This window comes from Micropterus dolomieu, linkage group LG18 (genome assembly GCF_021292245.1).
Source record: "Micropterus dolomieu isolate WLL.071019.BEF.003 ecotype Adirondacks linkage group LG18, ASM2129224v1, whole genome shotgun sequence".
Lineage (NCBI taxonomy): Eukaryota > Metazoa > Chordata > Actinopteri > Centrarchiformes > Centrarchidae > Micropterus > Micropterus dolomieu.
In genome coordinates this window covers 34774534-34788534 of record NC_060167.1, presented here as the reverse complement: position 1 = coordinate 34788534, position 14001 = coordinate 34774534, and positions in this window count along the sequence as shown.

The following is a 14001-nucleotide window of genomic DNA, read 5'->3' as shown; positions in this document are numbered from 1 at the left end:
GGGGGGGGGGCATACAGTTGTATGTGTGTTTGTGTGTGCTGAAAGCTGTAAGCATTTGCCTCCCTGTATTCACGTGAAACCCTTGTGTGTGAGTGTGTGAATAGCAGCTCTTGCCTTGATAAACACTTTCTCAATCCTCAGAGTGTAATCTGGGATTACCCGTCCATTTGATGTTATGTCATCCGCAGGGAGCTTGACCATAGAGAAAGGGTTAATGTCAATACATATGTGAGACTGCTCATGGTTCATTGGACTTTTAATGTGCAGGTCATTGCAGATGCCCGTGCTTTTGTTCAAGGTACATTTATTTGTCATTCTACAACAAAGGGCTACACAATGAAATAAAACACCAAAAACATTAATTAAATACAAATATTTAAAAATGGAATAGAATACAACCTGGTCTGGTGTTATTTATTCACATAAATTTACGGTTTGGTGGTTGACAATTAAATTTAAGCATAATCATTGATTTTCTTTCAAATTCACTAACTATTAAATCCACTAAAATTGTGATGTCATATCCCCAAGGCCAACAACTGGAATGTTAGTGTTAGCAAATGTAGCTACATCCTGTGAGACAGCAGCACATGGTGAAATACACTGAGAGACATTAATACTTTTCCTGTACTGTGCAAAAGGTGCAGGCAGGGGTGGAAAAATGCTGTAAAGTGAGAACGCTTTCAAAAATAGATATGTTATTGGTTATATTTATCAATTAACAAAATACAAAGTGTCTAAACAGGAAAAACTAAATCAAGTCATTATTTGGTGTGACCACCCTTTGCATTCAAAACAGCGTTAGCCTTGTTCTTCTAGGTACACTTGCACAGTCAGGGATTTTTCAGGCATACAGTCACGCTTTTCTCTAATACTCCAGACGTGTATGGAATCACGATGTGTGTAGTAGAGAAACCATCTCTCAACGAGGGAGGAGACTTTTCAGCAGCATTAACTCGGTCACCTACAACATTGTCAAACACTGTTAGGGATGGGGATCAAGACTCGGTTCCAAAAGGACCCAGTTCCAAAATTTCTCAAAACCCGAAAATCAATAAGGTTCGAGCTTATCGATACTGCTATCGAGACTTGCGGGTCCTATGATGTAACGTTATTTCTCGTTATTTATCTGATTTAATTTGAAACGCAATGGATAAGAAATACATACACACACTCACACACACACACACACACACACAGCAGCAGCAGAGCGAGAGGCTGCTGCTCAGTCTCTCATCCTGTATGTTTTATACAAGCTACACAGCTAACGCTAGCTAGGCATTAGCCAAATGTTAAAAACAAGCTAAATAGAAAGCTGTCTGTCTGTCTGTCTTAAAAACTCAGCTGCTGGCTGAGACAAACCAGCTGCTCCTCCTTCTACCTGGTAACGTTACCTGCAGCCAGCGAGAGAGGAGGAGGGACTGATACAGACTGACGTTATTCTTTCTAAACGTCACTCACTACTTGTGATGTCAGATAAAGTTATTGAGTTACTTTGCTGTTGTAAACATTAATGTTGCTGCTCTAGAAACAACATTTAGCTGTATTTAAGATATTAAATTAAAAAAAAACAGACAGTTAATATTTACACTTCAATATATGTTTTTATTTATCGCAAGTGATATGTCATCTCAATATATAACGTTATCGCACATAGAATATTTTCCTCGTGCCCGTTGGGTCTGGTCTTACCAAATAACCATCACCAAATAATAGTAAAGTATCAATAGTGGTATCTATAAATAATCAGATCGTTAAGCAGTCTCAATAAGGGTATCAATATCAATGAAAATTAATGATCCCCATCCCTACATACTGTCCTAGCCCCCTTGGTTGGCAACACGCCTCACTACATGAAAAACTCCTTTGACTTTGTGAAAAAAGTTTGAGGACTGAAACTGGATCCGATGAAATCTTGGTGTCCTATGATGTAACTTCCTTGTTCACATGCATCTCCACCATGGAGGCAGTAGAAAATTGTAAGGACACGACTGCTACAAGCCAACACCCTGAACAACAGAACTAGCTTTAGCCCTGGCCAGATCTGTAAACTACTGGACCTCTACCTAAACACCACCTATTTCCAGTACAATGGAGGATGCTACAGACAGAAGCATGGCTCACCAGTATCCCCTATTGTGACCAACATAGGGGTCACAGCAAATCCCTGACTGCCTTCAGAGGAGCAGCACCGAGCCACCATTACAAGTATGTGGATGACACGTGGGTCAAAATTAAAACCCAGGAAGTGCACGCCTTCACAGCACACATAAACTCCGTGGACAGTAACATCAAGTTCACACGAGAAGACAACAACAGTTTGGCTTTCCTGGACTGTGTCGTACACTTTGAAGAGGAAAGGAGCCTGCACATTGGCGTATACAAGAAACCTACACACACAGATCTATACTTTCTTTTTGATTCCCACCACGCACTGGAGCATAAGCTAGGGGTCACAGAACCCTGCACCACCGAGCTGACAACATACCAAGAAGGGCCGAAGCCAGAGAGAAGGAACAGAACCACCTGAAGGGGGCACTTGTGGATACCCTAAATGGACCTTTGTGAAAACAGCCACTAGATCCAGGAAGAACACCAACACTATGTAGGGTTGAGGAAAAGGTCAAACGCAACAATATTGTGATTCCATGTGTGTCTGGAGTACCAGAGAACCTCAGGAGGATTTTCAACAAACATCACATCCCTGTGTCCTTTAAACTCAAGAACATGCTAATATTGATACTGGTCCACCCTAAAGACCGCACACCCAAACACAAGAAAAGCAATCTAGCGTGTGCTGTCCAATGCAGTGAGGACATTACTTAGTTTCCTTACCGGTCAGTCAGAACTGAAGAAGTCTCTCTGATGAGGGATGAAACGTCTTCAAGTATCATCAACCATGCCCAGTTGCTATTTTAACCTTCATTGGACGAACCCACAGAGGTTAAATAGCTGGGATTCCTTGCCAGCCAGTTAGAATTGAAGACTCTGGGATGAGTACCTTCAACCAAGACCAGTTGACCTCTTTTTAACCCTCCTTAAACAATTCAAAGATGTTGCCAGCTTCTCATAAAGATATTCTGTTGCCCACGTTGCAGATGGCATGTCAATAAATTGGTGACAACTTCAAGACTGTTCTCATCATATATTCTTGCCAATCAAATTCTTTGTCTTTCTGGATGTTGTTGGATTCATCACATAGTAGTCCAAATGGCTTGGTCTGGCAGATGTTTTTCACTTTGTCATTTACAATGATTGTCTTCAGTAAAGATGACTTTGACAAACAAACATCTTAGGCCCCATCCACACAGAACCATTTTAGTTACAAACCGAGAATTAAAACGAATACGATTTCCGTCCACACCAGCGTTTTAGCTGCGTTTGAGAGTTGATCTCTGCCTACATTAAAAAATCTGACCAGATTTTTTTTTGCATGGACCAATAACGAGCTGGGACTGTTACTGAATGTAACACGGGAGTGTGGAGGTGGAAAACAGACTGGGAGTTGTCGCAAAGGAAATGGCGACATGCACAGTACAAGTTTAGGCAGATAAGTGTTATTTGCACGGTACATAATATTTTAATAACACCTTCTGGAGTTTCAAAACATAAAACAGGGTTGGCAGTGTTTCCAAACTTTTAGGTCTTTGTTTTCACCCTTTTAGTCTGGACGTGAGGTGCAAACGTAGCAAAAGGTCTCTGTTTTAGAACGAAAACGCAGTAGTATGGATGGGGCCTTAGGATTTAGGGTTGGCCCGAATGTCGAATGTGAGCTTCGAAGCTTTAATAGTGAATAACAGTGAATAAGTGAAGGTTTGACGGCGGGGGGCTGTTGGGTGTGGGGCGCTCAATGGTCGCGTCACGCCGATTGTTTAAATGGCTGTTGATAAGCAGGCTGTAATTTTAAGAGCTACCGCTATGATAGAAGCAGAACTGCAGAAGAAGGATAAATACCCAAGAAGTTCTGTTAATGACATGAGAGAGGGAGAATCTGATGGGGGAGAGATGACGGCGGGCATGAGTGTGTAAGTCACTGTCTGTGTGTGCGTGTGTGTGAGAGAGAGTGAGTTACTATTACCAAAACTTTGTTACAGCTAGGCCAGTGGACCCAAGTGGAGGACTAAGAGAGGCAGGAGTTAGATAAAAGAGGAATATGGCTGATGTGCAGAGCAGGGGGAACCGAAGCTGAGAGTCCTGACTGTGTCCTGAGCCGAACAGGTCCAGAGCAGAATACGGGAATAGTTTAGCTGGGCAGTGGTGCAGGGAGAGCGGACGGGATGAACTTTAAAAAAACACTTTTATTATAGCCTACTAAATGTTCTTCTTCTACAATTAGCCCAACAGAATTATTTAAATGTGTTAATTATGTTGTTGTTTGTTTGTTGTAGCCTACTTAATGATTAACTTTAAAATGTAGGCTCTGTAACTAGGACTGTTGCAGTGAGGTAATTTACCCTTTGGTAATTTGTTGTGGCTCAACAGGGCAGTATGCGGTATTAATGCCATTTTTGATCAATAAAGCAATTTGGTGCCATATAGCACAGTAACAAGAGTGTCTGTGGATCTTACCTAACTGCACAGCGAGCCGCTAAAAGCAGCTTTATGGTCGGAGCAAGCTAGCTGATGGGTGCTATTAAAAAGTTACACAACATTGCAAAGTTGTAGTTTAACTTTCTTACACGCGTAGCTATATCGTTACCTTCAGGGCATGTCTATCAAGTCAATTTACATACCGCAGCAACGCACACTCACACACACACCGGTGTGGAGCACAATGGGCTTCCATTCAACTTTAACAACCAACAGCTGTGCTGTAGAAACAGTTTAACTAAATTTCCACAGAAAGCAACATGAAAAACAGCTGCAGGCATCCAACATACTACGCTCCTTACTTAGTGAGCTTCAAATATGTTTACTGTTCATAGGTGTCATTTACACTGGGGATGCTGGGGACTTTTTGAAATGGCTGATTTTGTCCCCATCACTTTTGAAAGTGAAGAAAATCTTTAAATGTTTCTGATAAATTGCTTGCAAAAAGAAATGTTAAATAACAAATGAGAATGCTTTGAGAAAGCTTTATTTGCACAATAAGAAACATGCAATCCAATGTAAATATCTAAGAAATGAATGTACATTGTCCAAGAAAGTAACTTAAGCTAAAAAAACAAGTTGCTGATTACTACATTATATTACATTATATTTTTATATTTTGTATTGTTACCTTACATCTGAATTTTGTGTTTCCCTTTATATAAATAAGACATTTCAACCACAAATTGGCCCGGAAAATGTCTCCAGAGCGCAGGAAATTATGTGTTTAATGCTCAAAATTTTCTTGGGGTAGGGCCCTTAGACCACCCAAATCATATATCACAGTAGTCAACATTTATTAGAATATCTTCTTGTTTTGTGACGCCCTTGTTACCGTTCAGTTTCTCTCAACCGTCCCTCAGTATCAACATTAGTCCAACATAGCTGAGCCTGCTAGCCACATTAGCCATGCAATATGCTAACGCCAAGTTGGCTAAATAAACAGTAAAACAACACAAAACACTTACAGCTTCCAAGTTTTATGTCGGGTCACTTACAACCTATGGCCATCCGTCCTTGAACTGTTACAGAGCTTGTTATGCTTGTGGAATTTTTGAAGCACTAATTTATTAATTTAACACACACTGAAGTGTAAAGTATGAACATTGTGGTTGTTGTGATGCTTGCCATCCTCTGCGGTTGGCAATTTTGCGACAGCCCTATCTGTAATGAAATTAACTATAATTGGCAAATTAATTCAAATTACCTTAAAACTTCAATTAATAGCCGAGTCCCAAATAGCCGCCTATCTCCTTTACTGGCCTGGTGTGGGAACACATTTTGACAAACAAAAGCCTACCTTAATTAAACGCCTTGTCTGGTTTTTATAGAAGTTCTTAAACCCTGCGGGGTCGCCTGCTTTAGCTGCTTAGACCGTTTTATACAAATAATGTTTAAACATATGATCAATGTGTCATTTTGAACATGCTACACATCGTTAGATCGGTTAGATTCTCCACAATTCAGTCTTTCAGTTCATTTAATGGAAACAATAAGCCCCAAAGTCTAATTCTTATAGATTTACCAGTGTAACCTGCCTGGTACAAGAGAGGAAAAGGGAAAAAAAAGTGCAGACTCCTGTTACCTTTGAAGCGCTCGTTAAGTCTGCTCGATAATTCCGCTCCTTAAGTCCGAATGTGTCCCGTTCCTTGATTCATTATCTTCCTTTAGTCTGTAAGGGTCCACAGATCAAAAGAATCAAAACAGCTTTTCATAAAATTTCATCCAAGTTGTGAATCCTGTCATGTGAAGTCCATCACTCTCTGCCTGCTAACTTCTGCCACACTTCTCTCAGCCTTCAAAATAAAAGCGCATAAGCTGTCTGTCGGAGCTAGATCCAATGAATGATGTGTATTTGATATTATTGGATAATTTTTATCCATATAGTATTCTGTTTGAAACGGTTTCATAGTAGTTTCAATTTTGTGCAAAAGGAATTAAAGGCCTGTCTCATATGGACTCCTGTCCCAAATATAGGCAGGGTCAATTCAATGATTTTAGCAAATAAAAGGCCGGGCTATTATTCAAAGTTTTACGGTAATTAACCTCACAACTGCAACACTGCCATCGTCATCACTCAGTTTAAAGTGCTTCCACACAGGTGAGGGCTTAAGACCACTTTTTGATGGCCTTGGTCTCGTTGTGGACTTGACCGCATTTGTAACTCGGTATTGTCTCAGTCTCGGACATTGAGGACATGGGATTTTATTTCAAGACCATAACCTTCTGATTTATTTGTTAATATCTTAACTTTGATTGGATGTAAAACATATTGCTTCAAATGCAACCAATAACCCTAATTGGGAGTAACAACATGAAATAAATAATTGGTTTTGCTAAAATTGTCTTGTTAGTTTTCTGGTTAAGGGCATGAATAATATTATGTAAATGTTTTACCCAAAAACTGTGTTTTGTCTGCTGGACATGTTTTGTCACAGATCTCAAGAATCACTGTCCATTTATTGCAATTTGCAACACAGTCACAGCAAAACGTTTGTTTTGGGTTCATACAGCTGTAGGAATGGCTGGTTGTGTTTATTCGTGTTGTTGTGTTGGGTGTGCAAGTACACACACACACACACACACACACACACTGGTGGTGTCCTCAACTCTCACCAGACTCTGCTGATCTGCACTGCTGTCTACCTCTGTCAAGCTGGTTATGTTAAACGCACCGCTGTCCTAGTTATATGGGGCACTTTGGCTCTCTAAAATATGCATCTTTCACTGTTTAACTTTCAAGCTGCCTCACCTTTCCTATTCATATTTATCCTCTGTTCTCTATTACTTCCTGCACCCTAGTTCTTAACTTTGAAGGATGGGATATTTCACTCCTTCCCTTTTTCCTTTTCCCCTCTCTCCCCTCTCTTTTATCCAGGGAATGCTCCTGTCTTTACTCTTCTTCCTATCCTTTATTTTTTTCCTCCTCCTTTTTCTCTTTCTGTCACATTCTCCCTGGAGTGACAGCAGTAACAGAGCGTTACTTTATAACAGATGCCTCTTGACATCGGTTCTTCTGGGAAAAAACTACACTGCAAGCAACCATCTGTGCCATTATACTATTAAACATGCTCTGTGTATGTTGATATTTTGTGGGCTGATTCTCTAAAAATATGATTATGTAGCTTTTCTGTTAAAAAGGAAAAAATGTATGTGTGTAATAATCAAAGAAAGCATTAGATGATTACTAATCCTTCATTTTGTGGTAATATCTTGTAACTTTCGGAACTGTGGAAAAAAGTGTGCTTCATGAGAATGAGTGGGTGGATTCTGAGTGTCAAAAGTTCAACTGCTTGGAAACGGGATGTTAGATGTATGATAAGGGTTGGGGCGTTCTACACTAACATTATTCTGCTCTGGACCTGCTTAGCTCAGCCACTCATCCTCTGGACTCTCAGCTACGGTTCCCCCTGGTCTGTTCAGCAGCCACTAAACCGGTTCTGCAGCATCTAGTCTTCCAGTCTACATTGCTCAACCCCGGCTCAGTATCCGATCCATTCTACCCTGCAATAAAATAATTTTTTTAACTCCAGTCTCCTCCCTCTCTTAGGGTGTACTCACACTAGGCCCGATTGCCTTGTACCGTGCCGCGCTCACACTGCAACGATCCCGAGCCGCAGCACGTTTACGTCATCACTCCAGTGTTTCCCAGACATTAATTATTTGTGGAGACCTGCCACAGTACCAATGCTAACCGCCACATATTGATTTTTTATTCCTAGGCCTATTTCAAATTGTTTTTGATGACAGAGCGTGCAGAACACATATTTGCTCAGCACCTCGCTCGCTCCCTCTCTCTCTCATGAACACAGCTCCAAATAACAAAGCTGTAAATGTGGGGATCCAGCTTAAAAAAAGTTATTAGCAAGCATGTAAAGAGCCCAACTAATAAGGATATGTTAACATTAGTTCACATATGGGTTGTCGAGGTTAGCATGAAACTTATTTGCTACATTATTTACTACAGGGTACCCCCAGGATTCTCAAATTAAAATTTAAGACTTTTTAAGACCTTTTTAATACCACCTAGGATGAAATTTAATACCAACTTCACTGCTGTTTAATGGAAAATTTGTATTAATTTTAACCCAGAGAAAATTATTTATGAAGTTACATGAATTTAATAAAACATTTTGTTATAATACATACACATTTAACACACTATAGCTTGGGGTGTGTTTGTACTTTGATAAGATAAAATGAATCAAGGTTGTCACTTTGTGTTTAAAAGTGGTTCAGATTAGGGGTGTGATGATACACTTAGCTCACATGCACAATTCACAATATTGGGTTCATGTGAACAAGACAAGAAGATATTTTAACACTATTTTATAAAATATTCAATGCTGAAATATATTTAAATGGGGGTCTGGGGGTCCCCTAGAAATTCTTGAGCACTAAACACTTAATTTCCTGCATTCTGGAGACATTTTCTGCACCAATTTATGGTAGAATTGTCTTTATTTAAATAAAGTGATTCAGATTTTTTTAGCTTAAACTTTTTTGAACAATGCACATTTGTTTCTTTTATCTTTAAATTGCATTGCATGTTTTCTTGTTGTGCAAATAAACCTTTCTCAAAGTATTTTCATTAATTTTTTTTAATATCTGAACATATTTAACAAATGCTTAAAAAAAGTGATGAGAGATGTTCCCAGTATCCACAGTGTAAATGACAAATAAAATGAATACAATATTTGTGCACTAAGAACTCTTAAGGGGTGAAATCAAAAATACAAAGAAATTGTGTGGAATAAGTTGTTGGAATTAGTTAGACCGTGGCTAGATGAGATTAAATAAATACAATATGCCAAATACTTCAGTGATTATTCATACTCTTCTGTTTTTCTAAAGCATCTAAAGGCTGCTTTAAATATATAGTATTACATAATATTGGCTTGAAAGCAGCGAGGATAAGGAGTTGGGCTCTGCTTTGTTTTTCCCTCGTTCCCGTGATCGGCTCATCTGGGTGATTTAAGTTTAATGTGCGTTAGTTTGATGTTTCTATTCACATAACGTTAGCCTACAACAGCGGCGCAACGCCGACACACAGACACGGTCCCCGTCTCATACACACCTGTCTCTCTGTTGCTGTTGTGTCATTAACTGACCAGTAACCTTCAGCGGGTCTTCCAGCTCTGCTGTTCCTTTAGCGCTCGCCACAGCTTGTAGTGCTAACCTCAGCGCCACTGACCTCAGCCTCGTCCACCTACTTGTTCGTATCTTTGGCTTTCTGAATTTCAGACACTTCAGAGACGTTTTCTTTTCTTTTCTTTTCTAACAACTGACTGATTCGCGCAGAGCTGGATGCCAGAGCTGTTGCACCGCGAACACTCCACAGTCCAGAGCGTAAAGCTGAACACTGACGTAAACAGTAACGTTACCTGTACTGCCGTATAACATCAGAGTCACACCAAATGACCCACACAAAGTATTCATTTATGACGTTACGGTATTAAATAAATCCTACGAAAGGACAAGAAAAAAATTTAAGACCTTGGTAAACGAAATTTAAGACTTTTAAGGCCTTATTTTTGGAATATGAAATTTAAGACTTTTAAGGCTTTATTTTTGGAATATGAAATTTAAGACTTTTTTAATACTTTCAATAAGACCCCAACCTTGTACTATTGAGGCTTTGAAGCTAAAAAAAATGACATTCATGCCAGCCCTTTTTATATACAGTCTATGCCTACAACAGACATTACCCTGTCCCTGGAGGATCCGATCAAGGAACTGAGTTGTACTGAGGTCTTTTTGGAAGCTCCAAGCTTGGCTAAATTTGTGCTAGAGATGGCCATTCTAAAGAGAGCCCTGACTACTGCTCTGAATTCCTCTGGTGCTCCTCATGCTGAACTTAGCATGAAACCTGTCAGACCTCAGCCTGAATTTCAGCTTGTATTCATGCCTATTTTCTCCACACCTGCGTACAGTCAGCCTACTAGCATTTGCTCACTTGATCCACGGCCTACTTGCTTGTAGCCTCCAGTATGTTAACAACGAACTTGCTAGCTACCAGCTAGCTAGCATTTACCTGCCTGTTCCAGCTCGTGCTTTGGCGGCTTACCACCTGCCTGTCCTGCCTGCTTGCTCGTGTGATTCGCTGGGACACGACATGGCTCCCAACACCACGGGCAACCTTTCCTCTCCCCGTGAGTCTCCACTGCCATGCTCCACTGACTCTTCCCAACTCTTTACCCTCATTGCCATGCAGCTCAATGTCCTCACTGCTGAAAAGCTGTTCATCTTAATCGCTCACATAGGCATGTTTGGTGTAGCAGAGACAAAGCTGCCCAGTGCTACAGAGACAGAGCTGCTCAGAAATCCAGAGACTCAGTTGGTGAGTGCCCCAGAGCCTCAGCTAGCCAGTGCTCCTGAGAAATTGATCCAGATGGGTTCTGCCCTCGTCGCCGGCCTTCTGCCTGCACTATGCCCCAGCTCGCCAGCTTCCAGAGGGGTTCCGCCTTCATCGCAACCCTTTACCGGCCTCCTTAGGCACCCAGTCCTATTCTGTGGGACTGTAGTCACAGAGTACTCAGAGGCACATAGAGCCAGTAGAGCACGTGGCCTATACCAAATGTTCTGAACAGACTCCTGAGGTCCAAAAGAGACCATACCTAAGAATGTACATCTGGGTCCTGATGGATTGCAGGCGCCAGATCCAACAGGGGAAGAATAATTATCTTATACATTAGCACATGTCTTCCTTTATTTGGATGTGTATATGAGTATATGGGTGCAACCTTAGGGATTCAACGTGTTCACTGAAAAATGCATCAAACAGTGATCATGGCAGACTGAACATTGCAGTGTGATCAGGATCTTGTGACATATGTGTCCTTGTGTCAATATATCACAGCTAGGCGCAGCCCTGATCAGAGACAGTACTCTGGGGTTCCACAGAGAATACTGAATGAGCATACACCTCCACCACTTCACACTCGGCGGACTGGCCACTAACTTCCGACTCGGAGGAGCTCCAACTGGCCAGAGGCCAGGAGAGCTTCCTCCACCACCTCCACCCACATAGGTGCGACTCACTGGCAACAGTTCTCCTCATACTCCATCAGTATATAGGCCCTTGCCCATGGGACCCAATACTGAACAGATCCTGGTGTAAGCATAGGGTCCATACCCAGGTTATCTCTGCTTGAGAGTGAGGCCCCTAGGGCCCTGCCCTCACAAAAAGCAGGAGGATCTTTATCAGCACGGCTAACTACTGGGTTTACGCCACATGGTCAGGCCTGACCAGCTGCACCGCTGGCCGTGCCGTGCTCACAGATCTCGTTGTTTGTGGGCTCCAGATCAGATATCTAACTTAGGTGTAGGACCTCTGCTGACTCTGCATGAGCCAGACTTAAGGGACACTCCAGCTCACAAGTCTGAAATATGATGATGTTTTGGGAGGAGACATATAGCACAGTGTTTATATGTCATATATACCAGTGTGCAACTGGTTTCAACCCCTGGCTTACAAAGGGTATTTTAAAATCTATCACCCATAAAAATAAGCTTTATAAACGTTTCTTAAGAAGCCCAAGTGTTAATAATATAATAAGGAAAAGTAAAAATAACCACTATATACACCTCATAAAAGCATCACAGGGTGACTCTAAGAGGTCTTGGAAAGTGTTAAATGAAGTCCTTAACAAGAGAAAAAACAACACTGTGCTTCCAAATGCTCTGGGCTTACACTTAAATTTGGATAATAAATATATGCAAGACATTGATTTAGCAAATAATTTTAATAATTACTTTAACTCTATTGGGGGAAAACTCTCTAATAAAATAGTTAAGCCTCAGGGGATCACTTTCGACCATTATTTGCGGGGTTCTTATGCAAATTCTTTCTTTATGAAAACAACTAATTATGATGAAGTCTATAAAATAATTACTAATTTACGAAGTTCGTATACTGCTGGTGAGGATGAAATTTGTAGTAAAATTCTGAAAGCCATAGCATTTAATATCAGGGAGCCATTGACTTATTGTATTAATCTCTCTCTGCTTGCTGGAACTGTACCAAAAAGGACAAAAATTGCCAATATTATACCAATGTTCAAATCTGGGGATAAAAATGATATGTGCAATTATCGTCCGATATCAATCTTGCCCACAGTTTCTAAAGTTTTAGAGAGAGTAGTGTACAATAGGCTATATGGCTACCTTGATAAACTTAATATTATTGCTTCTTCTCAATATGGTTTTAGGAAGAAAAAAACCACATGTATGGCGGTACTCGATTTGATTGAAAAGATCAATGATGCCATTGATAAAGGCGAGAATGGTATTGGTATTTTTTTAGATTTATCTAAGGCGTTTGATACTATTGATTTCGACATCCTATTAAATAAATTACACCATTATGGAATTAGAGGATTAGCCCTTAGTTGGCTCAGAAGTTATCTATTTGGTAGACAGCAGTATGTAAGTATCAATGAACAAATTTCAATAAGCAAACCCATTAAATGTGGAGTTCCTCAGGGATCCATTTTGGACCCTCTTCTTTTCTTAATATGTATAAATGATTTTGGAAATTCCACAATGGTTTTACACAAGGTTTTATTTGCTGATGACACAAATCTGTTTGTCACATAAGAATCCAGACGATATGGAAGAAACAATAAATAGAGAATTACGAAATGTTGCTATCTGGTTTCGGTGCAATAAACTATCTCTTAACATAAATAAAACTAACTACATCGTGTTTCATTCCAAACAAAATCAATTGGTAAATAAGTATGTCTGTCTTAAAATAAATGAACAAATTATTGAAAGAGTAAACATTAAATTTCTCGGAGTCTTTATTGACGAATGTCTACAATTCAAATGTCATATTGACCAGTTAATAACAAAATTATCAAAATACGTTGGACTATTTTTCAAAGTAAGACATTTTCTCCCGCAGTCAGCACTTGTTATCTTATATAAAACATTGTTTGAGTCCCATTTAAATTATTGCAATGTCATATGGTGTAACACTTTTACTAGCTACCTGAAAAAAATACAGTCTTTACAGAAAAAAATTATACGGGTAATGACGTGGTCTGAGCCAAATACCCCCTCGCGTCTATTGTTTCATCGCCTGGGTCTATTAAGACTTACCGAATACAATTCTTTTCATAATATTTGTATGATATTCCAGGTTGCTCATAAGCTAAATGACCGATTGTGTGAACTTGTCCCAATCAGTCGACCCCAGCATACATATCACACAAGGGAAAAAGAGTTAATTACTGGTAAAATCAGACGTTTGAAATGTACGAGCCTGAGTGTAGTCTGTAGAGGTCCGCAGATTTGGAACAAGCTTGAGGAAAACCTTAAATTGGTGCATTCTGTCTCCGTTTTCAAAAAAAATCTGAAGGAAAATTTGCTCTTAACATATACTTTTTGATCATTTTGGAAGTGTTA